Source organism: Triturus cristatus, chromosome 2_2 (assembly GCF_964204655.1).
Source record: "Triturus cristatus chromosome 2_2, aTriCri1.1, whole genome shotgun sequence".
In the NCBI taxonomy this organism is placed as follows: domain Eukaryota; kingdom Metazoa; phylum Chordata; class Amphibia; order Caudata; family Salamandridae; genus Triturus; species Triturus cristatus.
This window is the reverse complement of record NC_140582.1, coordinates 598,204,512-598,231,519: the sequence shown is the minus strand read 5'-3', so window position 1 is coordinate 598,231,519 and position 27,008 is coordinate 598,204,512. Positions and strand designations below refer to the sequence as shown.

The 27,008-nt window shown below is 42.7% G+C and overlaps 1 long non-coding RNA gene across 3 annotated transcripts in view; it reads left to right on the top strand.

The window, feature by feature from the left end:
* Positions 1-18,442: 18,442 nt before the first annotated feature.
* LOC146862564 (uncharacterized) overlaps positions 18,443-27,008 on the top strand; it is a 342,103-nt gene continuing 333,537 nt past the window's right edge. For all 3 annotated transcript variants that reach the window (XR_014978481.1, XR_014978483.1, XR_014978482.1), the window contains exon 1: positions 18,443-18,777. This is a non-coding gene — a long non-coding RNA (uncharacterized LOC146862564). The remainder of the gene's footprint in view (positions 18,778-27,008) is intronic.

Genomic DNA, 27,008 nt, shown 5'->3' with positions numbered 1-27,008 from the left:
TCTCAAGCGTAGAAGAACGGAGGTGACGCGTGGGAATGTAAGGGCTAACAAGAGTATGCAGGTAGGGTGGTGCTAGACCCTGCCTTATCTTGAACATAAAACTCAAGGCTTTGAATTTGATGCGATTTTCCACTCTAAGCCAATGAAGATCGCGGAGGTAGCCAGAGATGTGCGAGCTTCTGGGAATGTTGCAAAGAAGTCTGACTGCAGCATTTTGAACCAGCTGCAGTTTACGGGTTACAGACTTGTTGGCACCTAGCAGTAGGACATTTCCGTAGTCCAACCTTGAGGTTATGAGGACATGGACCACTGTTTTTTGAGTGGTAGTGGGCAGCATCCAAATGATTTTTCGCAGCCATCTCAAGATGGTAAAGCATGTGGCTGCAACCCTGACAGCTTGTTGGTGCCAAGACAGAGAGTCATCAATGTAGACGCCCAAGTTCCGTACATGATTAGAGGGTAGAGGGGGGTACCCATCTCGGTGGGCCAGTGAGATGGACCCCAGAGGTCTTTATCCTTACCCAGGATTAAGACCTCGGTTTTATCACCATTGAGTTTAAGATGGTGTTGGGCCATCCATGAGGCGATGTTCTACAGGCCAAGTTGTAAATCAGATGTTGAATTGGGATCGGTGGAAGAGAGAGAAAAGATAATTTGAGAGTCATCTGCGTAAGAAAAGAGAGTAAGGCCGGCTTGATCAGCGATGTCCGCTAGAGGCCTTACATAGAGATTAACAAGTAGAGGGCTAAGTATGGAGCCCTGGGGTACCCCATGGGGGGAGGAATGAGTGTCAGAGTTGTTAGTGGCTGAAAAAATCTGGAAGGTGCGACCATTCAAGAAGGAAATGATCCAGTCCAGAGCAGAGCCACCTATGCCCACGGATTTTAGAGTTTTAATAAGTGTAAGATGTGAAATGGTGTCGAACGCTGCGCTAAGGTCAAGCAGGACAAGCGCCACGGTTTCTCCACAGCCAAGATGGTGGCGAAGCTTCTCTGTGACGCCTAGTAGAGTGGTTTCAGTGGAGAAATTGGACCTGAAACCGGATTGGGAAGGATGAAGAATTCTATTCTGTTCGACAAATTGGGCAAAATGAGAGTGAATATGACTCTCTAGAATCTTGGAAAAAATTGGCAGAAGGGAAATAGGACGGTAATTAGAAAGAATGAGAGGGTCAGCAGATGGCTTTTTCAACAAGGGAGTCACCATAGCATGTTTCCAATGAGTTGGAACCACCTATTCACGGAGAGAGACATTAAGGACATTCAAAATGATATGCATGTGGGGAAGATCCAACTGTTTAAGTATAGAGGGGGGTAGGGGGTCGCTAGGGGAACCGGACTTTACTTTATTTAAAATTAGAGTGAGAGAATACATATTGAGGAGTGGCCAAGTGTCAAGGAGAGGAGTCGTGGTGGTGGGCACAACCGGAAACTCTGCCGCAGAATGTTCATTGATACCTAAGTAAGGAACATTCTGAGCGGTAGTAGAGAGTGGTGTCGTCAAGGGGCTGCTATCGAGATGAGAGTTGGCAATATCAAGGTGGATCTTCTCAATTTTTTGTTTAAAAAAGTGAGCAAGATACTCACACTGGCCGCTTCCCAGAGGGGGAGGAGCAGCCAGGGTCTCAGCCGGCAAGCTTTTTGACCAGGCTAAAGAGTGTCTTGGAACAATTAGTAGCGGAGGTGATAGAGTTCGAGACGAAGAGAGCCTTTGTGGATAGAGTTTTTTTGATTTTATATATGCCGTTTTAAGTTCTGGCATATAATCTCTCCTCCATTTACGTTCCAAGGATTTGCATTTCGCTTTTTCGATTTTTAGAGCATCGTTGAACCAAGGAGCCGGGGGACGGTGATTGGTGAATTTTTTCTGAGTACGAGGAAGGCAGGAATCAATAGCAGTTGAAAGCCAGCTATGTACATTATTGGAGAAAGACTCAACATTAGAGTCATATTGAGGACCATTCAGGCGTAGGTCATCGTTAAAGGCATTCTGGTCGAATTTTTTCCAGTCTCTTTTGGAAGTCTTTAGAAAATGAGATAGAGATGTGGAGGCGAGAGGAGCCGAGATAGTAAATGAAGATAGGAAGTGGTCAGACCAATGAATGGGCAATGCCGGGTCACAATGAAGACTAGGAAGGTTAGAAACAATGGGGTCGAGGAGGTGGCCTGCTTTATGAGTGGGTCCCGAGTTATGCAAAAAGATGTTCATAGCGGCAAGATCTGAGATAAAATTGCTACAAGTGGAGTTAGCAAGATTGTCTAAATGTAAATTAAAGTCGCCGAGCATCGAGAAATTATTTGAGTTCATAATCAAAGGGGTAAGGTAATCCGGAAAAGATGTGGCCCAGGAATTGGGCGGGCCGGGTGGACGATAAATAAGGAGGCCAGAGAAAGTGAAGTGGGGGTTAAGAATTAACTTAAATGAAGCAGCTTCACAATGAGGAATATCATGGTATGTCATGTTCGGTTTCCTTTATAGACTGCTTCAAATCAGTCCTAGCGGTTGTGGCACTAGAAATTAATATAAGGCAGCTAACAAACTCATGCATACCAAGGGGCTGTAGTGAGGAGACATACTTCAATAGGCTCTGAAAGTATAGCGGATTGAAAGTTTTCATGACGTCAAAAGTGAACATGTGCCACACAGTAGATTCTATTTTCATGGTCCTGAAAAGGCCTAGGAGAGCTGTAGGCTCTACAGATCTGCAAATATTCCTGGCTGTATGTGTCTTTGTATAAAAAAACAAGTAATACAGTGCAGCACAGAGCCCTACAATGTGCTACTTTGCGTCGGGTAGGCATTGCGTGGGTGTTCCCGTGCATTTACCCATATATTTTGGCACAAACACATATTTATAAAGACTTGTAAACATGAATTTGCGCCAAAACAGGCAGTGACCTGAGGATGGTGTAACAGGGAGAAATATTTTTATTTGTTCTTGTTTTTTCTCTTTGTATTTGTGCTACATTGCTGCAACCTGCAATACACATACAAAAAGAAAATAGACTAAAAGGATAGTTTCTGTGCAGGAAGGTATAAATTCCTGTGCAAAACTATCCTGACCCTGATGCAGGCACCCCTGAGACAAGGTGCGAGGGTGCCTGCATTGAAACTATATTATACAAAATGGCAACCCAATATTCCCTTGTGGACTTGGGCAACTGTAATAAGGTAGCTAAAGGTGCCAACAAAGGATTCACTTGGAAGCAATGGTACTAAGAAAATGTTAATTACTCAGTGATGCCTGTGAGTGACATCTCAAAACAAAAAGGATAAGTACTTGATACACAGAACATAATTTCGAGACAAAGAAACCAATCATGTAAGCAGGTGCATATGTTTTCCAGATTTGTATTAGAATCAAGCAAATATCAAAAAAATACAGGGGTTCTAAAAAAATATCTTATGCTACCCTGACAATGTCTATTATATTGTATTTGGAGTTTCAAATCTTCTAATATATGACAACGTACACTGTCCCCACATTCTGCATACAACTAAAGAATGTTTGTCCTTAAACAAAAACAAGACTCTTAGGGGTAATATGAATTGTCCAGACGAAAGAGGGGTCATCCATCAAAGTTTCTATCTCATTTAGTAAACATCCACTAAACCATCTTCAGGACTGTGATGTTTATTTGAAGATGAAGAACCCCCTATATGGCTGTCAAGATGATACCTGGCTCAGATATATGGAGTCTGGAGTTAGTGATAGATCCGGTTCAAGAAAATAAAGTGTGGACCCATACGGGTAATTCATTTGTATGTTGTGATGTGGTCGTGGGTGGGGAACCAAGTTTTGTTAAGCGTAGTTCAGGCAACAGAGGAACAGCCACTGACAACACTCCATAGAACCACCAGGACCACATTATCAAATGTTTACCAAATGAGATTGATTCTAATACAAATCTGGAAAACATATACACCTGCTTACATGATTGATTTCTTTGCTTTGACGCTAGGCAGTCACAAGGGTAGCAGTGCTAGAAGAGAGTAGATCTGTGACATAGCTTTGTAAATAGGCACCATGAAATGAGACACATCTGCATTAAAACAGTCTTGAAGTTTATTGTAGGAAACAGAGCCATCTGTACTGGCAGCTTCCCAGTCACATACAGCAACTGCCAAAGATAGAACACTAAAGGCAGAAGGCACCTGATGACATTCCAGGTGACATCACATACAGAACTCTGCCAACATCACCACACCTCCCCCTTTTTAATAAAATAACTCTAATAATACAAACCTCTCTACAGTACATACAGAAATTGCAATATATACATTAAACAAATACAAGTAACAAGTATAAGGGTGTAAAGCGATCAAACATAATCTTGTAATCTACTGGGCTTGACAAAAACCCTTGTACTTTTCCTGTTAGACCTTTCACACCCATCCAAACTGGAAAAGGAAGGTCTCGAAACTGATGGAGCAGAAGGAAGACCATCCTCCCGGGAAGCACCCTTCTTTGCATTAAACAACCTAGAAGGATCCTTAGCAACACAAGAGGTGCTCCACCAGTCTCCATTGGCTAATTTAAATGCATTCCTGCGAACTTCCACAATTGTCTGAGATAGCAAAAACTTGGACAGCCCTTTTTTGACTGAAATAGGGTTTTTTATTCAGACCCATTCCCCAACATAAAGTCTATGGTTTTCTCTTTTACTAGTGGAACCACAGTTCTTAGACCCACCATCAACATACTTTTTGTTAGCAGTCTCCCATGCACACTGCATATTGCAACTTTGATGAAAAGTCATAACCATCCAAAACGGGTAAGCCAGAGTGGGAGCTTTCCTCCCTCTCATAAGTTCAAAAGGAGTCAAATTGGTGGCAACATGGGGCGAGGTATGATAGGACCAAATCAAATCCTTCAAGGCTTGCGAAACACAAGATTTAGACCTGACAACTGCTTGAACACATTCCACCACAACCCTATTAAATCGTTCAGTTTTGCCATTGCTTTGAGGGTGATAAAGTGAAGTTCTAATATGCTGAAAACCACAATTGTGTAAATACAAATTCAATTCTTGCTAAACAAATTGGAGGCCATTATCGGAGAGAATCTCTTCAGGGTAACCTTCTCTTAGTAATATTTTATCCAAACAATTAACTACACGTTTAGAATTAGGAACACTGATAAGTTCAACTTCAACCCACCTGGAAAGATGATCCACAAGCACCAAATAATATCTCATATGAGAGGGTAAAATGTAAAAAGGACCGAGAAAATCCATCCCTAATCTCTGCCATGCTCTTCCAGGAGGAGATACAGGAGATTCAACTACACCCTCTAGAACCAAAACTTTGTCACTAGTGTTGTGCCTCACACACTGTCTGACCAACTCATCAATTTGAAATCCATTTTTGGCCACCATAAATCAGCTCTAACTTTTCTTTTGGTGATGGTCATTCCTAAATGACTGAAATGGGCAGCTGAAATGATCTTTTCCCGGAAACGCTCAGGAGGAACCAATTTGTCACCTCTAACTACCTTGCCACCCTCAACCGATAACTCTTCACAAACTTTCCAATACATTTGTAATTCTGCTGAAAGACCTTTCTCCTTAGGCCAACCCTTCCTGATTAAAGATACAACCTCAGTAAGAACAACGTCCTTGTCCACCTCAGCCACCCAATCACTTTCTGTGAAGGACAAACTATTTTGACTGATGCAGGCCACAAAGCATTCTTCAATTTCTACTTCCCAATCTTGTTCCTCAGCATCAGTAGCAGGAAGTCTAGAAAGACAATCTGCCCCGCAGTTTTGTCCACCTGTAATGTACTCAACTTGGAAAGAGTATTCTAAACGTTTGGTCGATAACCTAGCCAAACAGGCAGTGGTGAGCTTTATTTTCTTACCAGACAGATATCAACAAGAGGGCGATGATCAGTTTTAAGAACAAAAGATCTACCCCACAAGTAGTGTTTAAATTGTTTGATACTCCAAACACAGGCCAGCAGTTCTTTTTTAATAACGGAATACTTTGGCTCAACTGGACACAAAGTCCTTGAAGCAAAACCCACAGTATGATCTTCATTCTTCTCATGTTGTGAAAGTACAGCCCCCAAACAATACTCACAAGCATCAACTGTGACCACTGTTTGTCTCCCTTCCACAAAAGCTTGTAAAGCAGGAGCCTTAGTGATGTGATCCTTGATAGTTTGAAAACCTTTTTCACATTCTTGCGACCAAATGAAAGTGGCACCTTTTTTGAGAAGTACTCTGAAACACTCAGTTGTCTTTGCAAAGTCTTTCATGAATTTAGCATAAAATTCACACCGACCAAGAAAAGACATGAGTTGTTCTCTGTTTTGTGAAGCTGGGGCTTCCACAATACATTTGACTAAACCTGGTCTGGGCTGTATGCCATACTCTGAAATGATATGACCTAAATACTCTATTTCACAAACTTTGAAGGTACATTTGTTTCTTTGCACAGTTACACCTCTGTTCTCTAAAATACAAAAAACTTTATCAGTAGCTAAATCATGTTCCGCCTCCGTCTTCGAAAATATGAGAATATTGTCTTGAAACACTACAGCATTGGGATTGCCTAAAACATTTCAGTCATTAGCTTTTGAAAAATTGCGGCCGCCTTAGCCAAACCAAAAGGTAGGCAGCAAAATTGAAAAACATCATAAGGAGTAACAAAAACCGTGTGATGGCGAGATTGAGGATACAGTTTCACCTGATGATAGGCGGCTTTGAGGTCCAATTTTGTAAACCAACAGGAAGAACCCATTTTTTCAATTAGATCTTCAATACATGGCAGAAGAAAACTGTCGACCCAGATAGCATTGTTCAGACTTCTTAAGTCGACACACATCCTCAAGTCCCCAGACCTCTTCTTAGCAAGAACTATGAGCAAAAGCCAAAGATTAGCATCAACTTTTTCAATGATGCCCTGATCACAAAGACTTTTCAAATGTTGAGATAAGTCTGCTCTTATACTAAGGGGAACATTATGTAATTTATGTTTGACAAATGTAACATTTTCCTTCACTTTGATAAAATGTTGACAACCAGAAACTTTGCCTAGAAGCTCTTGAAATACTTTTTCAAATGTATGCTCATATTTATTTGTGAGATCAGTACTAGACAAGAAATTTATATAATTTCTTGAATTGGCTTCTTATAAATGAAAACAGGTTTGTCTAGACAAGGCTTAATAGTTAAACCAAACTCAGCTTGATGTAGTAAACCAAAAACCTTGATGCCTTTCCTAGCAACATAAACTTTCCCTTTGATGGTCTCTCCCAAAACACTGATAGTAGCCCAGAAGTAACCTATCAGTTCGATTTTGCTGCTTCAAAAGCCACCGTTAAAACGTCAGGTGGTAACAAACTTTTGTTTTCCCACAATTTTAAATATTTTTCCTGTGACAATGGTAATATATGCTCCAGTGTCAACAAGAAGTTGAATTTGAACTGTTTCAATAGTGACGTCAACTTCTGGATCACCAATAAGTGAAGTCTTATGTTTTCAATTATATTTAACAACTACAATGTATTCTTGGTTGGTGACATCATCACCATCATTACTCTCAGACTTATTCAGGACACATCTGACCTTCCTTCTTCCAGCTCCTCTATAGACTCTTGCATAATACCCCATTTTACCACATTGACCGAATTGCTGATTGAAAGCAGGACAATTCTTGAAAGATGATACATGTAAAGTTGAACCATATCTGAAACAACACATTTTTTGACCATAAGACCTATTCTGTGTGAAGCCTCTTCCACCTCTAAATACACTAGGTCTCCTGGTATCATCACTCTTGGTACTAGAGGATTTGCTGGAAACAGTGGCAGAAACAGAAACATTAGAAAGAGCAGGTTTTAATTTTTTGGCATCCTCCATAGAACATTTAATGCTTTTCTCAATGTCAACTGCCTTATCTAAAGAAGGATCCTTACAGGTTAATAACCTTTCTTGAATGTTATTGCAATGACATCTGGCTACAAGCTGATCTCTTATCAACTGAGAAGTGAAGTTTTCAAATTCACACTTTGAAGCAAGTACCTTCAGTGCAGTAATATACGTATCAATACTCTCCGAAGGTGTCTGCACTCTAGTAAAAAAATTGTATGTGTGTACTACAATATTTTCTGTTTTAGAAAAGTACTTGTCCAGTTGAGCCATGGCTATCTCGAATTCCTCAGGATCTTCACCCTCATGAGGGTCTTATGGTGGCAGATGGTCAAAGAAATGTCGTCCCTCAACCCCTAAATGATAATGGATTCGTTTTTTTTTAATTTCAGGTCTGAATCTCTGACCATCGATGGCACCTAAATATGCTTTAAAAGACCTAAACCACAGTTTCCATTCCAATGGTGGTTCTCCTGGTTCTTGCAAAAAGGGAGCTGGAGCCATAACACTCTGCATGACTATGAGATACCTGTAAAAGTAAAGGGGTTAATACCGAAACAGAGAAAGACAGAAGAGAGAACCACAGATCAGAAGAATAAGAAATAGAAGAAAAATGAAAAATGAAAAGGAAGAAAGAGGATTAAAAATAAAATTGTGAAGCTATGTAAATTCTGTGCCCAAAAAAAAAAATGAGTCTTCTTTCATGTTCATCTTTCTAATATTTTTTCTTTGATGTCCTTTTCCTTTCTTTAAGAGATCACAAAAAAATGCTTTAACACATGTAAGTTCTGTTTAGAAGCACTGGGGAAAGGAGTCCTTTCTTTATTGCCACCACCTCTCCAGCAGTGTAGTCCTCTCTCTATTACAGTTGACACATGACTGGAGAGAGAGAGTTGAGATCATGAAAATGCTCTCCACCGGAACCGGAATTCACAGAAAACATAACGTGAGTAACACACTTAAGAATAGCTGCTGTTGCTGCTCGTGCGTCATCAGCATATGGATTGTAATGAATGCACAGAGCATTGAGTCACAAGCCAGCGCTTAAAGGTATTAAGTGCGTGGATGAGAAATCGCCGCAGGACAGGCTGTGTGGTGCGCAGTAAGATGAGTCACAACTCAGTGTGACATTGAGAGCGAAGATATTAGGCGCGTGTGTGGGAAATCGCAGAAAGGCCATGTGGAACATTGAAGCAGACCAAACAGCACTGGTTTGAACAGTACACAGAGTGGCAGTTTAATAACACATAGGCTTGTGTAAAAAAAAACGGGTAAGTGAGGAATCAATAAAAGATTTTTAAAGGAGCTGTCGACCAGCGCAGGAGGAGCGAACTCAATAAATCAAGTACACACTGTCACAGCGTGAAAAACAGTCAGCTGTGACGGTTTTCCAAATAAAAACGAAGACACGGAGGCTCTCTGTACCGGCCAAAGACAATAAGTGTGCCCGGGGAAAAGTCAAAGGAAACATGTACTCACGGTGAACGTAGGAACACACACTAGGTTCAAACCGGAAAATTGGAGAGCAGTACGTCTTCTGATGCCAGCGTAGCTCGTTTCCGTGTAACGAGAAATATTCCATCTTCTGTCGCCACTGAAGAGATGAAGTGAAACGCATCTGCAGTAAAACAGTCTTGAAGTTTATTGTAAGAAACAGAGAGCCATCCGTGCTTGCAGCATCCCAGGCACATACAGCAACTGCCAAAGGCAGAAGGCACGTGATGACATTCCAGGTGACATCACATACATAACTCTGCCAACATCACCACAGTCTGCTCTCTCCCTTTCATGCAAAACTGCAACTTGTGTGAAATCTTAGTAAATCCGGGCCCGTCTACTAATGCAGAGTAACTTACAGTCTCAACTAGTGTACAGTGGAGCTTATGCAAAGTAAGCAATTTCTCAGGAAATGAGCAGTGATTTCCTATCAGTCATATTGAAAAGCAGTAACTTAGTTGGGACATGCTCTTCTCATGAAAATAGCCACTGTCACTTTAATTTATAACTTAGAAGGGCTTGATCATTAGCAAACCTCCTGCTCCATCTTCTTTTGCCTGACAGCCTACTGCTTTCTGGATTTAGTGTGCCTAATTGATTACATGCACATTTTTCTTTAAATTATAATATAGGGTAATTTGTAATTTATAATTTGTAATAGAATTTGTAGGGCGCTCAGCTACCCACAAGGGGTCTCTCGGCACCAATAGATTCAGTGATCACCCATCGCAGTTGTTAAAGAGAGAAGAGCCAGGTTTTAAGATCTTTGCGGAATTTCAGAAGAGATGGTTCAAGTTTCAATGTGACCGGAAGAGAGTTCCACAGTCTGGGGGCGAGGTAGGAAAAAGAGCAACCGCCCATTCTCGAAAGTTTGAAACGGGGAATCACAAAGTTGCCCTGAGCTGAAGATCTAAGGGTGCGGGATGGAAGGTATGGTAGAACCAGGGCCTTAAGATAGCCTGGGGCTCGTCCTTGCTTGATTTTGTGCAGAAAACAGAGGGCCTTGAATTTAATCCGGCTTGTAATGCGGAGCAAGTGAAGGTCTCTAAGAAAAGGAGAGATTGAAGATCTCCACGGGACCTTACAAAGGAGGCGAGCCGCTGAATTCTGTACCAGCTGAAGTCTCCGCTGGAGCTCCTGGGTGATGCCAAGGTAGAGCACATTACCGTAGTCCAGGCGAGAGGTGACTAAAGCCTGGACCACCTGGCGTCTTGATCCTACTGGGAGCATCCACAAGATTTTGCGCAGCCATCCCAGAATGGAGAAGCAGGTGGCCGCTACCTTAGCCACCCGGTGTCGCATGGAGAGTGATTCGTCCATAACAAATCCAAGATTGCGAACCTGAGTCGCTGGAAGAGGCAATGGGCCCATTTCTGCCGGCCAATGTGAAGGGCCCCAGAGGTGCTTTTGCTTGCCCAGGATGAGCACCTCTGTTTTATCTCCATTCAATTTCAGGAGATTCGCCTGCATCCACTCTGCAACTCGACTAAGTCCTAGTTTAAGAGCAGAAGGGGAGTTAGCGGCGGCCGATGAAAGGGAAAAAAGAATCTGAGTATCATCGGCGTATGAGTAGAGGGAAAGACCAGAGTCTTCCACGATGGTGGCTAGGGGTCTCACGTAGATATTAAAAAGCAGAGGGCTAAGTGAGGACCCCTGCGGAACACCATACGCGGATGAACGAACAGAGGAGGAGGAACCGGACGAGACAACCTGGAAGGTGCGATGTTCTAGAAAAGAGGCCAGCCAGTCGAGAGCAGAGCCGGACACCCCCGCAGTTCTCAGGGCTCTCAGAAGGATAGGATGTGAGACCGTGTCAAATGCGGCGCTTAAACCTAAAAGAATAAGCGCCGCGGTCTCGCCATGATCAAGATGGAAACGAAGGTTCTCCGTAACCCCCAAAAGGGTTGTTTCAGTGGAAAACTGGGAGCGGAAACCTGATTGGGATGGATGTAGAAAACCAGTGGTCTCCACGTGAGATGTAAGATGTAAATTGATATGCCGCTCCAGGATCTTTGAGAACATGGGCAGCAAAGAGATAGGCCAGAAGTTGGCAAGCATTTTGGAATCGGCACCGGGTTTTTTTAAAAGTGGCACTACCAGAGCCCTTTTCCATTCATCCGGGACTGTGGATTCCCGCAATGAAGAGTTAAGGAGCTCTTGAATAATTAGTAGAGCATCAGGGGAAAGTAGTCGAAGGATGCTCATAGGAATAGGGTCCAAAGGGGAGCCTGAGTTGACTATAGTTAGACAGGCATGCAGCGAATTGGAGTCCAGCAGAGGCCACTCGGAGATCGATATGTCCTGGAGTGGTGGGCTCGATAAGGTCCAGGTGGAGGAGTCAGACAGGGGTATAGGGGAAGCTCGAGACAGGGCATTGTAGATAGTTTCGACTTTAGATATAAAAAAGTCAGCAATTTCATTGCATTCCGCTTCCCCTAACGCGGGTGGAGTGGGGACAGTATTAGAGCCAGCTAACTTCTTGACCGTAGAGAAGAGGGCTTTCGGTCGATTTATGGCCTTTTCAATCGACTGTGAGACAAACAGGGTAAACACTTTTGATCACTATTTCTACTCTTCTCCATGGGTGAGGGCACATCTTCTGTTGTTAAATTGTACATGCCAACAGGTTTACCTTTACCTTTGAAATACTGAACTGAATTTGCTGGAATATGAAAATATTACTATGATTATCGCACTTGAAAACATTGACTGAGTCTGTGTACTTATGAATCTCTTTGCAAAGTTACGCAAGGTAGGTATGATTAATTATGTATACAGTGTCGAACCCTACCTAGAATTATAATGATCCCATCCTATTTTGCTGAAACAAGTTCTTCCAGAGCACTTCTTTTTAATACATGGTAGGGGTGGGACAGCAGGGGTGGGACAGCAGTTTCCGTTGCTCAAGTTAGCTAAGTCTCAAGAGTGGATGTTGTAATGTAAATAGGTTGGATTCAATGATGATCAGAGGTAGCCAGTAAGTATAACAGAAGTAGAAGGTTTATTGGTTGGTTTAGTAGAAGTATATTACAGGACCCACCAGGAGCAGCATCTCTGCCGCTCAGCCCACTCTCTCCAACTGCCAGTCTCACCACACAAGCAGGCACACCAACATTCCAGTCTCTCTGTCATCAAGCATTCCAACATTCCACGCAGACATCACATTAACTAGGCTGAGCAGCTAAGGAGAAGATGCACCTGAGGAATTGAGATACAACACATCCCCTTTCTTTGGACAAGAATAAACAACAATAATTTGCAACCTTGCAGCATGGAAGTATGAACAATGGTACTTGCATCGTTGCGCACAATAAACATTAGAGGAAGAATGAAAGTCTAGTGACAGGTCAGAAAAATGAGAATAAGAAGTAGAAAGTGACTAGAATGAAAGGAGGGTGAAACAGTGTGAAAAGCTTCAAGAAATAGCACATGAAAAACTTCAAGATATAGCACATCCCCTTCCCTTGGGAAAACACTTAATAGAAATAATTCAACTATTGCATGTAAAACGTTGCATGTAAAACCTGCGTGTTAAACACTCGATTATAGCATCATAAAAGTAAAGTAAAGAAAGAAGAGAAATAGACAATAAAGGAATTAAAAGTGTGATATAGAAGTAAGAGTAAGCAAAAAAATTGATATAAGAAAAACAATGCAAGGCGATAGAAAAAACGTCACAAAATATTGAACATATAGGTTTCACTGCGTATGGTGCAGTGCCCTTGTGCGTAAAAACTAAAGATGGGTACACTGCCCCTTATGGATCTCAAAACAAAGTATGGATACACTGTCCATTGCGCATTGTAACTAAAGATGGGAACACTGCCCATTGCGCATTGAAACTCAAGATGGATACACTGCCCATTACACATTTTAAATCAAGTATGGGTACACTGCCCATTACACATTTTAAATCAAGTATGGGTACACTGCCCATAGCACATTAAAACAAAAGATGGGTACACTGCCCATTTCGCCTTAAACTTAAGATGGGTACACTGCCCATTGCGGATTAAAACAAAAGATGGGTACACTGCCCATTACACATTTTAAATCAAGTATGGGTACACTGCCCATAGCGCATTAAAACAACAGATGGGTACACTGCCCATTGCCTTAAACTTAAGATGGGTACACTGCCCATTGCGCATTAACATAAAAGATGGGTACACTGCCCATTGCGCCTTAAACTTAAGATGGGTACACTGCCCATTTCGCATTAAAATAAAAGATGGGTACACTGCCCATTGCGCCTTAAACTTAAGATGGGTACACCGCCCATTGCGCATTAAAATAAAAGATGGGTACACAGCCCATCGCACATTAAAACTAAAGGTGGGTACACTGCCCGTTACTAGTTTCTAAAGAAAAATGTGGGTACACTGCCCACTGCGCCTTTTAACAAAAGATGGGTACACCCCACTGCGCAAGTAATCACTGAAAGATAACAATGTAGAGGGTAATGCAAGCGTAACACTGTGTAGGGTGAAATCAGTGTGAAGGGTGTGCGCACTACCCCCACTGAAGAATGTAACTAGAGTAAGGAGACCAGCTCCCAACATCAAATACCCTGAAGATAATGCCTAATACCCTGAAAGTATCTAAGTCAGTAAAAACAAATAAGGAAAGTCGTAAATATCAACAGTAATAATCATGTAAAAATTATGAAGGTTGAGCAACACACAACTGTAAGATGTCACTAACATTGTAATATAGCATACGATGACCATTATAACACAATAAACTAAAATAAATAACGTTGTCACCGTAGATCCCTTTTTAAAGTATTCTTCTCTTCATTCGTTGCAAGATAGTTTTTTTTTTAAATGCGTCAGTTCATCAAGCTACACTACTCGATTATCACCGGGCATCTGAACAGGCAGGCATTTGAAGAAAAAGCAAAAACCGATGTCCTGGTGTATTCCGGAAACCAAAACTTTACTGGCAGAAAAAAAAATAACGCTGAATGAACACCGGGAAACAGCATGGCTTAGGTGGCTCTTGTGGAAACTCAATATGGCGGCACGCTTGATGACGCCAAGCCGGATGGCTCACAGTACGTCTGTGCACACAGGCGTCAAGGAACAGCTCTGACAGGCATGGAAGCAGACTCGCCTCCCGGAGAACACAGGTGAGTTCGAGCGCGCTGAGGAAACCACGCGCCACATTTTCAAATCATGACATCAACGCGCACTGCTAAACAGTCCACCCTTGACCAGGCTTAAAGTTTGAAAGTCAACACGGACAAAAACTCACCCAAGACATAGGTAGAGCACCATACTTGGTCACGTAACATTTGTCCAGCAGCCCAGCGCGTCAGTCAGTCAACGAGCGCCTGTCTCCAACACCTTAAAATAATTATCCAATGCCACACTAATGTCCATGGTGATATCCGCAGCCTTGCTAGAGCAAAAATAAACGGTGTCTTCTGACATCAGATAAATAACATCAAGTTTCTCAAAATGTTTGTCACGTAGTTTCTCAAAATGTTTGACACGTAGCTAGGCACTGCTGAAGGCAGTAGTTTAAAAATCGTGGAACATTTTCTTTCTTTTTTTTTTAAAGTTCACGGTTCGGTAAGCAGGATTCTGAAAGTAAGCCAGTCTTAAACTTATATTAATTGACGCAGTTTCTAATTTCTTTTGAAGTAAAAATCCATAAGTATGAGGAATGTGAAGCGCCCTGGGTAGGCTGTCCAGATGGTGAAGGACACTGGTGGGACCTTGGGGGCGTTCTTTTCCTTTCTTTTTCAAGTTGCTTAGCTTTGAGTAGTTTCTTGTAGAATAAAGTTCTGTAAATATGTTAGTTTCCTCACTTGCTGTAGTCTTGCTGTAGTCTTGTGGCCAAAGCACGCAGGGTTTCTTCCAGATCGTCGCCATTGTTGTAATGTAAATAGGTTGGATTCAATGATGATCAGAGGTAGCCAGTAAGTATAACAGAAGTAGAAGGTTTATTGGTTGGTTTAGTAGAAGTATATTACAGGACCCACCAGGAGCAGCATCTCTGCCGCTCAGCCCACTCTCTCCAACTGCCAGTCTCACCACACAAGCAGGCACACCAACATTCCAGTCTCTCTGTCATCAAGCATTCCAACATTCCACGCAGACATCACATTAACTAGGCTGAGCAGCTAAGGAGAAGATGCACCTGAGGAATTGAGATACAACAGTGGACTTGCACTTTAGTCTGTCCTTGATATCTGCTTCAGCAAGGCCGAAGACAGCCAGTTGCAGAGATCACATACTTTCTTATGACCTTTCTGTGGATACACCAGTTTGGAGCCAGCATATTTTCCACCTACTATGAGAGCCATCACATTGCACACAATTGTGCTTAAGAGACACAACCAGAAAATTAGATTTGAAAGAGAACCAACTGAAACCGGTTCCTACGCCTTGGAGAGTGGCTCATCATACCCTGTCTCAGAAATGAGTAAACAAGTGGGACCTAATCAGCTGAAACCAGTGCAAAAGCTATGGAAAATTGATACAGATTACCTGCCCTTGGAAATGAGTAAACAAGTGAGACCCAATCCACTCCACTTTGTTCTAGTTCAAAATTATTCTTGACCTAAGAAAAGAATGCTCCATAGAGTACTTAAAGGGTTGATGTGTGATCAGGATTTGTGTTTACATGACAGACAGTCTGAGAGGTGAAGAGGCATCATCTGAAGTTTGCATATCATGCTGGAGAAGCAGAGGGTCTGCCTAGCACACAGAAGCCTGCCTCTTGAGACCGAACGGAGAGTGTGAGTAGGAAAAAGAAAATATTCAGGAGGTGAATCCCAGAATGGCACCAACATGAGGAACACTCAGAAGAATCTGACTGCTAGTGGGAGTGAAGCCAAAAGCCACACGTGTTGTGTGAGATGACCCAGTCTCCGTAAGCAGTTGTGGCTGCGAACTGTAACAAGCCTTTCAAGTAAGAAGCAGCATCATGTCATTAAGCATCATCCTGCATTCCCACAAAAATACTGCTGCCCTGCTTGATATCCAAGGTGCACCCAGAAAGAATGCTGTCATCAATGTGGAAGACCTGATCTCATCCAGAGGCTTTCACTCCCACCCTCTGGAGCTACACCCAAGGCTGCAACTGCACTCACTGATCACTTAAGTGGGCACTTATGTGGGTGGCACAATAAGTGCTGCAGACACACCAGAAGCATCTAATTTCCAGGCCCTGAGAACATGTAGTACTAATTTTATTAGGAAATTATGAGTAAATTAAGTAAGCCAATTTTACCATGTTTAGAGGATTGATCACACGCATTTAAGCACTCGTTGGCAGTGGTAAAGTGCACGGAGTCCTAAGGCCAACAAAAACAAATTTAGCTGCTTGCACCCAGGCCTTCCCAATTGGATCTTGAAACACTAAAGGAAAATCAGGATTATCCCCCAGCGGCGTTTCTCTATTTAAAAAAGCAATTGAATATTTATTACACATTTCCTGCCAAATATGGACAGTATCCTTCACGACCTTAAGTCAAACCCTATTGTAATAGTTTGGATTCCCCAGCCAGTATAGAAAAAGACTACATTCTACCCCCAGAGGTAGCTGATAGCAGAAAGCTTCTTGTATTCAGGATTAATAAACTGCGCAAGCGCCCCACAAACGCAGCTCAGAAATATAACTTAAAATCAGGTAGTTGAAGGCCCGCTTATTTGGAGGCTTCATAAGTTGGATTGCTCGTCTCGCCCACCTGTAACCGCAGAGAAAATTGCAATGGCACCTTCCAGGCACCTGAAAAAAGAATGTGGGACTAGTTGCCCTAAAAAGATAAAGACATTTTGGAAGAATGTTCATTTTATCTATATTGCATTGTCCAATAATACTAATAGGGAGTTTATTCTGTAACTTCATTTTTAGGTCTCGCCTAGGCAGCGCTTGCGCTGTCTCGTTGAGACATGCAGTATACACTATAGTGTATATAAGCTCCGCCCACTCTCCACTAATCTCCACCCATCATTGTCATTGGCTGGTGTCTTAAATAGTAGCTTCTGATTGGTTGTAGGCTTGTTAGTCCCTCCTTATGATGGACATGTCTTCATTTGTGTCCTTCCACGGCTATTGGCCCCTTTACTGCACAGACTACTTTCTTCTGATGCCTTCTCACAACCCCATTGCCAATGCTTGTTTAATTTGTCTCTCCCTACAATGCTTGTTTTATTTGTTTCTCCACACTCTGAGATCTCTGTTTAATTATTTAGGATTAACACAGCTCAAGTCTCGCTTTAATTATTTATTATTTGTATTTTATGATTAATACAGCCCACACCGAGGACCTTCTTTTAATTATTTATAATTAATACACCCCAAGCCAGGATTGAACTCTGCTCTCCAGCTTCAAAGTCGGCAGCCTTATATGGTGCGCCAGCGCTCCTCGCTTCAAGACAAGCCCTTAAAGGGATTTATCTTTGTTTTCATTGTGTGCATTTCACAGTGCCCCGGGGGCACAAGCAGGAACCTAATAGAGTGCTTCTCTATCACAATGCACTTTTTGGTCCCCCCGGGGCACAAGCAGGCCTCCACTTCAGCATGCCTAAGCAAGCGTGTGAGGAGTGGATGCGTGCGTGTGTGTGCGTGCGCACGCGAGGCTGTAGGAGTGGAGGGATGGCGAATTTCGTGACCTCAGCTCTGGCTGCGTCACTGAGTGCTGCAGCGCTAAATTGTTACAATTGCGGTCTCACTCAGTCGCCTGCCAGCATTAATTAATTATTTACCAGGCCACCCGTTGCGCCGTGCGCCAGGCTGTCTGAGTCAGTCACTGACTGACACAGCCCACACTCTGCCGATAAAACATAGGAGGTGCAGGGGCCTGCCCATTGTCCCCCCCCCCCCCGCTGCCCCCTCCCGCAGTTTCTCACTTTTCGTCCCCCAATAACCCCCTCCAGTCCTGTTCTTGTTTTTTTAAATGCCGTCACTCTCATTTGTAATGCAATACGTCTCGCGTAAATACGAGCCGTATTGCATTGCAAATGCTTGTTTTTAAAGTAGTTCGTTCTGACACAGGATCGTACAGTGTCCGTGCAGAAGCATGCGCAGTCATTTAAATTTAACATGCGCGCAATGCCCGGTCGCTAATTACAGCATACGCATGTGCGCCATAGTGTCACATTCCTGAGTCTGCTTTAGATGCGATGCAAGGAAAATACTTTTATTATTACAGCCAAGACGAGAGTTCTGACCCGCTATGGCAGCCTTCCGGAGGCTTGAGTCACTAGAAATGTATGCTGGTCCCCTTTCGATTTCCTTTCTGAACAGGAAGTTGTGCCCATGTATCGGAACCTGCGCCTGCAAACGGGACTGCAGCGAAACATGGGACAGCGAGAAAAAGTTACTGTGCTTGGTGGAGTGCGGATTCGGTGTTGGGCTCATAGACGAAAGGAAGGAGGCAGGCGCATCTCGTGCGTGTTTATTTATTTATTTTGTTTATCTTTGTTTTATCTTATCGGGTGTTATTTTTTCCTTTTCTTGCCTTCTTAGAGGCTCGGCACAAAGCGCCTAGATCAATCTTAAGAAGCGGGAGCCCACCTGTCTAAATATGTGTGACTTGAATGCTGTTTTTTTTTTTTGCCCTTACAGGATTGTTTTAATAGTGGACGAGCACACCCTTCAATACAGCAGACCGCTGTGAATGTAGTGCTTTGCAAAAGCGAGTGGTAGCTGTGGAAATCCACCAGGGCACAGAAGCATATAAGCTAAATGAAATGGGCTCAATACAGTAGTGATCGTCAGGTTTAATTTGTTTGATTAGCACATGAATGTGTGAGAATAGATGTCACACGAATATGCTGACGCTATGTTGTTAAGAGTAGATATGTTATAAAGCAGTTTACTGCTTGCACAAAGTGTTCGGATAAATATGGCCACTCACTTCCATGGCTCCCCGAGGCTCGTTTCTAAACCGCTGTGTGCACCCCTCAGTCAGCATGGGCAGTAATTTAATGACTAATAGCAGGGAGGAGTGTTAGAACATCTCCCCATTACATGATAACAAGCAGTGGACAGGGTACCGACATGGCGTTTGATGACTGTGTCCACTGTTAAAAGGTGATAGTTGGACAAGAGAGGTAAACACTATGGTGTATGTACGATGCTCATGTGCAAACAGTGGTCAGTGTGGCAGGAAAGGATAGGCATGAGGTGCGAAATTTGAATTTACTTATTTAAGATTTTGTAGAAGTTGAATCAGATCCTCAGGAAGATGGGGGCAAAACAGTTCTCAACACAATGATATTCAAACAAAAGTCATGTTTTTAAAACTCGAATTTAGTACATATGCGATCACTCTTGTAGAGGGCCGCTCACAGTTGAAGGTGTATGAATGAGACTGTGGCAAATAATTTAAATGCAAGGAAGCCTTGGCATTGCGATGCACGAGTAGAAATGAGAGAGAAGTACAAGAGAAACTGCAACATCGGGATGCTGTGAGGCGTGACCGCCGTGTAGGTTGCATTTGGAAGGCTGGTAAACAAGAGATAAGCAGTGAAAGTTGAGCAAGAAGTTAGAAATCAGGAGAGAAGAGAACAAGTTTGTTTGAGAATAACAGGACATTTTAGTGCGCTTGAGGTTTTGTGGCAGTGGCATTGCAGCATCACACTTTTTGTTTTAAACAGTGCCAACTTCAAAAGCCAAGTTTAAAAAACTCGGAGACTAAGGAGCCTGGACTGCATCTTAAGTTCCTGCTGTTGTGCAATTTTTTTAGAAATAAGCAAATTAGTGCTACAGAAGTTTACGTACTTATAAATCCCTTTCTGACTTCCCTGACGTCTGTCGCTGGTTAGCAGTGCAGCCTGGGCTGCACCTGCTCATGCAGGGCACTTCACAGTGGTGGTGTAAGCAGTCAACGAAATCCATATTTCTGAGTGTCAAGTTTGGACACTTCTAACTGTTAATGCTCTTATTGTTCTGGAAAGAACTCCAAGCGCAGATTTTCTAAGGAGTGTTAATGTTAATGATTACATCTGAAAGGCCTCTCTGCCCTCTCCCCCTCTGGGCTGTATAACCCTTCATTGCCTATGAGAAAGAAACGTAAGAAGGCCAGGAACTAACATTTATGTAGCATTTCACAACACCATTCTTTGGTTGGAGGACAGAGGAAACCATCTTTTATTTTAGATTTCTTCAACCATGTGCTCGCTGCATTATGGGCTTTGCAGTTTGGCCTTTTAACAGTTTCATCATGGGCCCAAAAAGAAATTTGTCTTTCTTACATTTCTTAGCACCTAGGATAATATGCTGCATAGCTAAAAACCTATAAGGTCCCAAAGGCGAGACCGATTGCATTGCATCCTTTTATTACTTGCAATTTATAACTTAAAGTCCGAATATAGAATAGTGAGCTATTAACTTTCATCCCAGAACTGCATACACACTGCAAAGTATATATTTTTAGAACATTGATTAATGTTGCAAAAAGGGTTAATTTGGCTAGAAATCGATTCTTATTATTAAAGAAAACTCCCAACTCTGCTGTTTCTTTTGCGACTCTGAGTTTGTGCTTCTCCACACCAAGCACTCTTAAACTATACTGCCTACCAGTATGGATGACATGTGACTCCTACACTTTCAGTCCTTTGGCTTATGTAACATTTCCTATACACTGATTTACACACGTATGATTGATTGTCTCTGTGTAATGTGTGTGTGATGCAAAGTGCTCGGACACCCTACACTGGTATGAGTGGCGCTATATAACTAATTCAATGCAGCTTGAGAGAGTGTGGTTATGGTGACTTGGTCACTGTTAAAGGGTGCTAGTGAGAGAATCCGTGGTGCAGGTGGTCATTGGGGGGGCGCCAACAAACATTGTCGCACAGGGCGCCACCAGCACTAAAGCCGGCCCTGATAACGGCAGTAACATAACAGAAGAATAGGCAGCCGGCACGAATGCGCATCCGTGCATAACTTCCTGAGACAGATCACGCATGTACAACCCCCACACTGTATAACTAATCCTGCCGTGAAATTTAACACATGCGCACCACCCATAAACAACAATTCTCCCTCTAGTGTCTTAATCTTGTTTTTAATGCACTTCCACCGCTCGCTGCATCCAACCATTTATCTGTTGCTCTGCTCCGTTTTCAGAAGCAGAGCCATGAACAGGGGACAAACTCCTCGATAAAACACACTTTACTATGTAAAAATTGAAAGCCTGCCCTGTGCGCTTGAATTTTCGGATATATCCCCAACACATTTGTGCCCGCCTCCGGCCAGACATGCTATGGCCATCACGAGTAGGTTATTGTGCACTTCCATGCGCCTTCTGCTTAATCCTCCGTCTGCTCTTCCACTGGGGTTGCAGCTAGGAGCCTGCAGTGTCCGTGATGTTAGCGTGTACCCCAGCAAACGCAGGTAAGTGCCGATGGGAACAGAAATTAGGATGTAGCACATACTCAGTTAAAGCCGGCAAACAATAGCACTGCTTTGTGAGCCCGTAAAATCTACCCATCTCTGCTGCCTGAGATAGTGAGATTTGTGGTGCCGTTTTGTAATGTGGTAAAGAGCACCTGCCCCTGGCACTCCTGGTCTGGATCCGAACCTGTAATGTGCAGGATGCACACACAGCTCCTGACAGCAAGTGTTTAACACACTGAGCTACCTTATCCACTTGCATCATGGCGGCTTCATTTCATGACGTATTGCTCCGTCTTAGCATTTGCCTCTGCACTCCTACCAAGGTTGTGCACTCTTATTCACAATAGGGCCCCTCCTATGCCCCCCTCACAGATTGGTTTCCATCTCCTCACGTTCTCCTGCCTCTTTTAGAGCATTGGACCCCGCCAGCACGGTGGTATCGCTGCTGACCTTTAGCTGCAAACAATGTGCTGTATGGTAAATGCTTATAAGGCCTCAAAGGCGAGACCGATTGCATTGCAAATGCTTGTTCTATTTGCAGCTCTCAGGAGATGTTTTTCCTACAGATAGTAATGAAATTACATTTAGAGCCTCAAATTTAATATCACTAAACATTGTGCATTTATTTTCCTCCTTATTCTCAGCTCTTCCTAGATTTTCTTAAGCCATTTTTTGAATAATTGAAAGAGAAACATAAATGTGCATCACTCTGTGTACGCTACACATAAAATGTTTGAATACATGACCACAAATACAAAATATAGTTTGTACCTTTGAAAAAATCATAATATTCGAAGTATTTATCTAGGAGGAAATGATTGATGTGATATACTAAATAGAATGCCCTTTTCAAGATATATTTACTTGGAATAAGCACTAATCATGAATTCAATAGATTTAATTTTAGTCTCTAAATAGGTGCATGTCTCTTGAATTTAATTAGGTTTGGTTCCTCTCTGCAGCGAAGTATTTGTCTGTTCTCCCGTTAATCTCAGTTGAGCGCCTTTTATTAGCGAATTTGCAAACATGTAATTGCCATGCCTCCGACTTTCATGATTGACGTTATAATGTTTCCTTCATGAGAAATTGGTTGTTACCTTACTCGAGACTCATTATCAATCAAAGTACTTTTGTGGCAATGTCTAAGAAAAAAAACAACCCGTATCCTGTTGTTGGAAATCATGGCACTTTACTGTATTTTAAATATGCTTGTAAATTATAAATGTTCAAATTAATTTGGTATTACAGATAAAGGTCTCATCATAAACCAAAATGGAAGTTCACTCAACCTTTACTTGGATGAGAGAGGAGTGTTACTTAGATAGTAGAGCATTTGAGGGAAGGGGAACAAAAGAGACAAATGATTCACGCAGGGGTTGGCAAATAACTCTGTATGCCCTTCGTCCCTGACTGCAGTGGACTGATGTACCATTTCAGAAGAGATTGGAATACTCTATGCAATGTTGGATACAGACTTCTTCTCACATAGCAACACAATAAATTGAAGTAGAAGGCATGCCTTTAGTCCACACAGGTGGCTCGTGCCTAAATAGGCTTTGTTGTCCACCATGTATTATATGGGACACAGAACCCTACGAGTCCTCTGCTTGCTACTTTATTCCACAACCCTTTCCTGTAACCAGCTTGCCTCACTGAAAAACCGGCCGCAGATGGATGACTTCAGGTTTACCAGAAGCTAATCTGCAGGCACAAAAGAGCCTGTGCCTTACCACTTAGCAACCAATCAAAGGATCCATCCTGTCTCTCTGAATATTCTGTGTAAGAGGATTCCTCGCATAGCTCCTCTCTGCGAGGAAAGAGGGTATTTGCAGGTACACCCCCACTTTTCCTAACATTTTGACTACTTGGCACAAGTGAAATTGCTCTGAAACGATCAAGAGCCCTGTTAATCTGGACTCAGTGTATGTGCTCCGACCTTCAAAAGTGTACAATTGTTTGGCTTATCGCCAACTAGCATAACTTAACTTACTTGTAAGTTCCTAATATAGGGAGCCAGGGGTACCTAGAACCTGTAAGTTAAAGTGACTCTTGTGGAGTGCAGCACTAGTTGTGGTATGATGGGTGCAACAAAGCAAAAGCATGGCTCCCAACATGCCATCGCTTGCTGGAAGAGTATCTTTAAACTGCTTGCTTGATTTACCATTTTAAGCCTTGGAAAAGTCCAAGCCTTCCTTTCTTATGCATGTAAGTCACCCCTTAAGCAGGCCTCCTGAGCCCTAAAGGCAGGCTGCATTATATTAAAAGTCTGGGCCTGTCGTTTACCGTTTTAAAGGTCCTCACAATGAAAACCCCACGTTGTTGTTTTTACTGTTGTAAGGCTAGTAGCCCCATTGGCGAGTGCAGAGTTACATGCTGAAACTTCAGCTCTGCTAACTTCGGAATGGGACTACTAAGATTAGTACTTCAAGGTATCAAAATAATCAGTGTATTAAATCTGATTTAGTGGTTAAATCGGATTTATTGCCACTTGCAGGCGAAGTGCAACTTCAGTAAGTTGCCACTTTGTGGCCCAAGGTTTTCCAGTGCCCGTTTACAGTTGCACAAAAAGACTATGTATCAAGACAGCCTCATGGCCTCCAGAGGAGAGCTATGAATGATCCTCATGAAGCAGCAGAAAGGGACTACAGAGGGAGGAGGAGTTACCTTCTCTTGGTAAGAAAAGGCAGATGCGGTGTGGGCCCAAAAGGCGAGTTTCAAAGGGGAATCAGCCTTTAGACATGTTTTCCTGTGGCATGTAGCGCTCAGGTAGCCACGCCACTAGGATTGGCTAACAAGCTCTACAAGACAAGAGTGGGATATTTCCATCTTGAGAGTGAGCAGAACACAGGAATCAGGGCACATTCGGGGAATAAAGGAAGCACTCCTGGCACCCAGACCCCAAATCTATCCTGCACTGGAGAAGAGGACCGAAGAAGGACTGCCCTGCTGATCTTGAACCTGGCAAATAGATGCCCCACCAAAGTTGGACTGCACCTGCTGCTCCTTGTGCTAGCAAAGAGAGGACTGTGCCTAAGTCTTAGACAGAAGAAGAGACTCCAAGAGTCATTCAGCTGACTTCCTGTTCTAGCGCCAGGCCACAAAAGTAAAGAAGCCTGCCTTGGAGAGTTGGTATCCAAGACCACTGCTGAAGTGCAGCCTGGGAGACCAAGTCCCAATGCTCAAAAGTTGCACCGAGTTGGTTGGGCCCGGCAGTTTGGTCACCCAGAAGGAAAGTTTTTGGCAACAGAAGAAAAACACTGGTTCTGTCACCACAGGAGACCAGCAGACTAGTGGCAACTGGTTTTGGCTGACCTCGATCCAGACTTTGAGGGACATGTACCTCTTTCGCTGAATTCACCCCACCATGTTCATGGACTGACGGGTGGTCCAAGGGGGTACCACAACACTGGAACGACAACCACAGCATCCTTGAGCATGTTCATCCTCCTGCATACCTTCCAGAAGAACAACTCCATTGAAGTCAACTGGACTGGAGACTACTTTCTCTGGAAGATAGCTATTCCTTGGGACTTTGTTAGTCCCTCTAACCTGCTCTGTGTTGGAGTTGATATCCTAAAGTAATGGGAAGCAACTGCAAAATTTTACCAAAGTTTAGTAATTGTTCCAAAAAAGGTTCTAAGTCCCATTTTGGTGACACTTACCAATGCTTGTTTGTGGTTGAGGAAAACGTTGTGATTTATTGTTTCTTCAAGTATTTATATCTCTGGGACCCACCAGGAGATCTTGTTTGTTTTGGTGCCTTTTAATTCATTAAAAATACAATCTATTGTTATAAATGGGTGTCTGATTTCTTGAGAGTTGTCTTTCTTACCTATTCAGTTGTTTGGTGCTCTTTATTGCTTTACACCTGTGCCTTTGTTTAGGCCTGACTACTCTAAGCCACAGCTACCCAGGCCTGAGCTAAAGTTTGACCAATGAGAAGTTTGACAAATAAGCCTGACTGCCCCACAGACAGGTTTGTGACTTTATTACACGGTGCTAATAATAAACCACCTTTCCTCATCCTCACCCGCTTTCATGGGCTCTTGTGCCAATGTAACCAATGAACTAGATCATTCACTATGTTGTAGGTCTAACAAAAAGTACCAAAAAAGGAAAAAGCACACCAGCCTGCGGTTTTACCAGGTTTGTGACTTTATTTTTTTCACAAACTTGCTTTATGTTCCCAAGAGAGTAGCAAACTCTGTACTACACTAGCCCGCCTGCCAGAGTTACTAAAGCACTATCTTGAGTAGAGACAGATGGCCTTCTCTCCAGTAGATAAACAAGGTCAGGAGATTATTTTCTCTGTACCTTTAGATTTTTTTTTTCAAAATTGGTGTTCTTGTTGCAGGGATGGAGTGCTTTAATATTGAGAGTCTAAACGTATTTATTAGAATTGTAGAGCGTTTGTAGCAAGCACCGTTCTTAATGCTTATTCCGATAACATCATAGGTAATAGCAAAAGGAATGAAAATATCCATCACTGCAAAGGTCCCATTAAGTTTACTTTACCAAGTAATGGTTATGTTAAGTTTTCTTCGGCTGTATTCCATACATGCCAATAAACCCTATTCAGGCGGGAGACTCACGATTTTTGAAGCAAAAAAGGTGTTATTTTGACTGTCTCACCTGAAATTGCCTCTGCTTCAATAGAAGTCAATTAGAGACATACATTCTCCTGATAATTGTTTTTGTTTGTGCTCAGACAGGCATTACCTAATACCTAATACCATGCATGGCCTAATCTGAGCAATTGAGTGTTGCGACCCAAAATCATTATCATACAAACAACACCATGAGGCTCTTTGAATTCCCATTAACCAAAGCCTGGAATAAACACCTCTCACAACACGTTTTTAAGCCCACACAGTGCAAAAACTGTCAAAACTGGAAGACATGACAACTTTGTGCAAACAGTCTCACACGTGGTCAGTCATAAATTCATACTCTTTACTTAAACAGCAGTGCCACACCCTCTGCCCCTATCCCATATGGATCAAACTGCAGCTTGTGGCATTAAGAATGGGTGAGTGGAACTTTCGTGCTCACTTTCCTCCCTGGCACCACCACTAGATGCTGCCTATGCAGACAAGGTAAAGAAACTCTAAGTCACATCCTATGCACTTCTCCTCAAGTGATGCAGCACAGGAGAACTCTTCTCTGATGTGACTTTATCCGGCTAGGGGTGCGCACATGCTGGCAAGAAGTCATCGCCAGCCTGAACCCAGCAAATTTACCTCTCAACATTAAAACTGTAAAATTCCTTTGAACT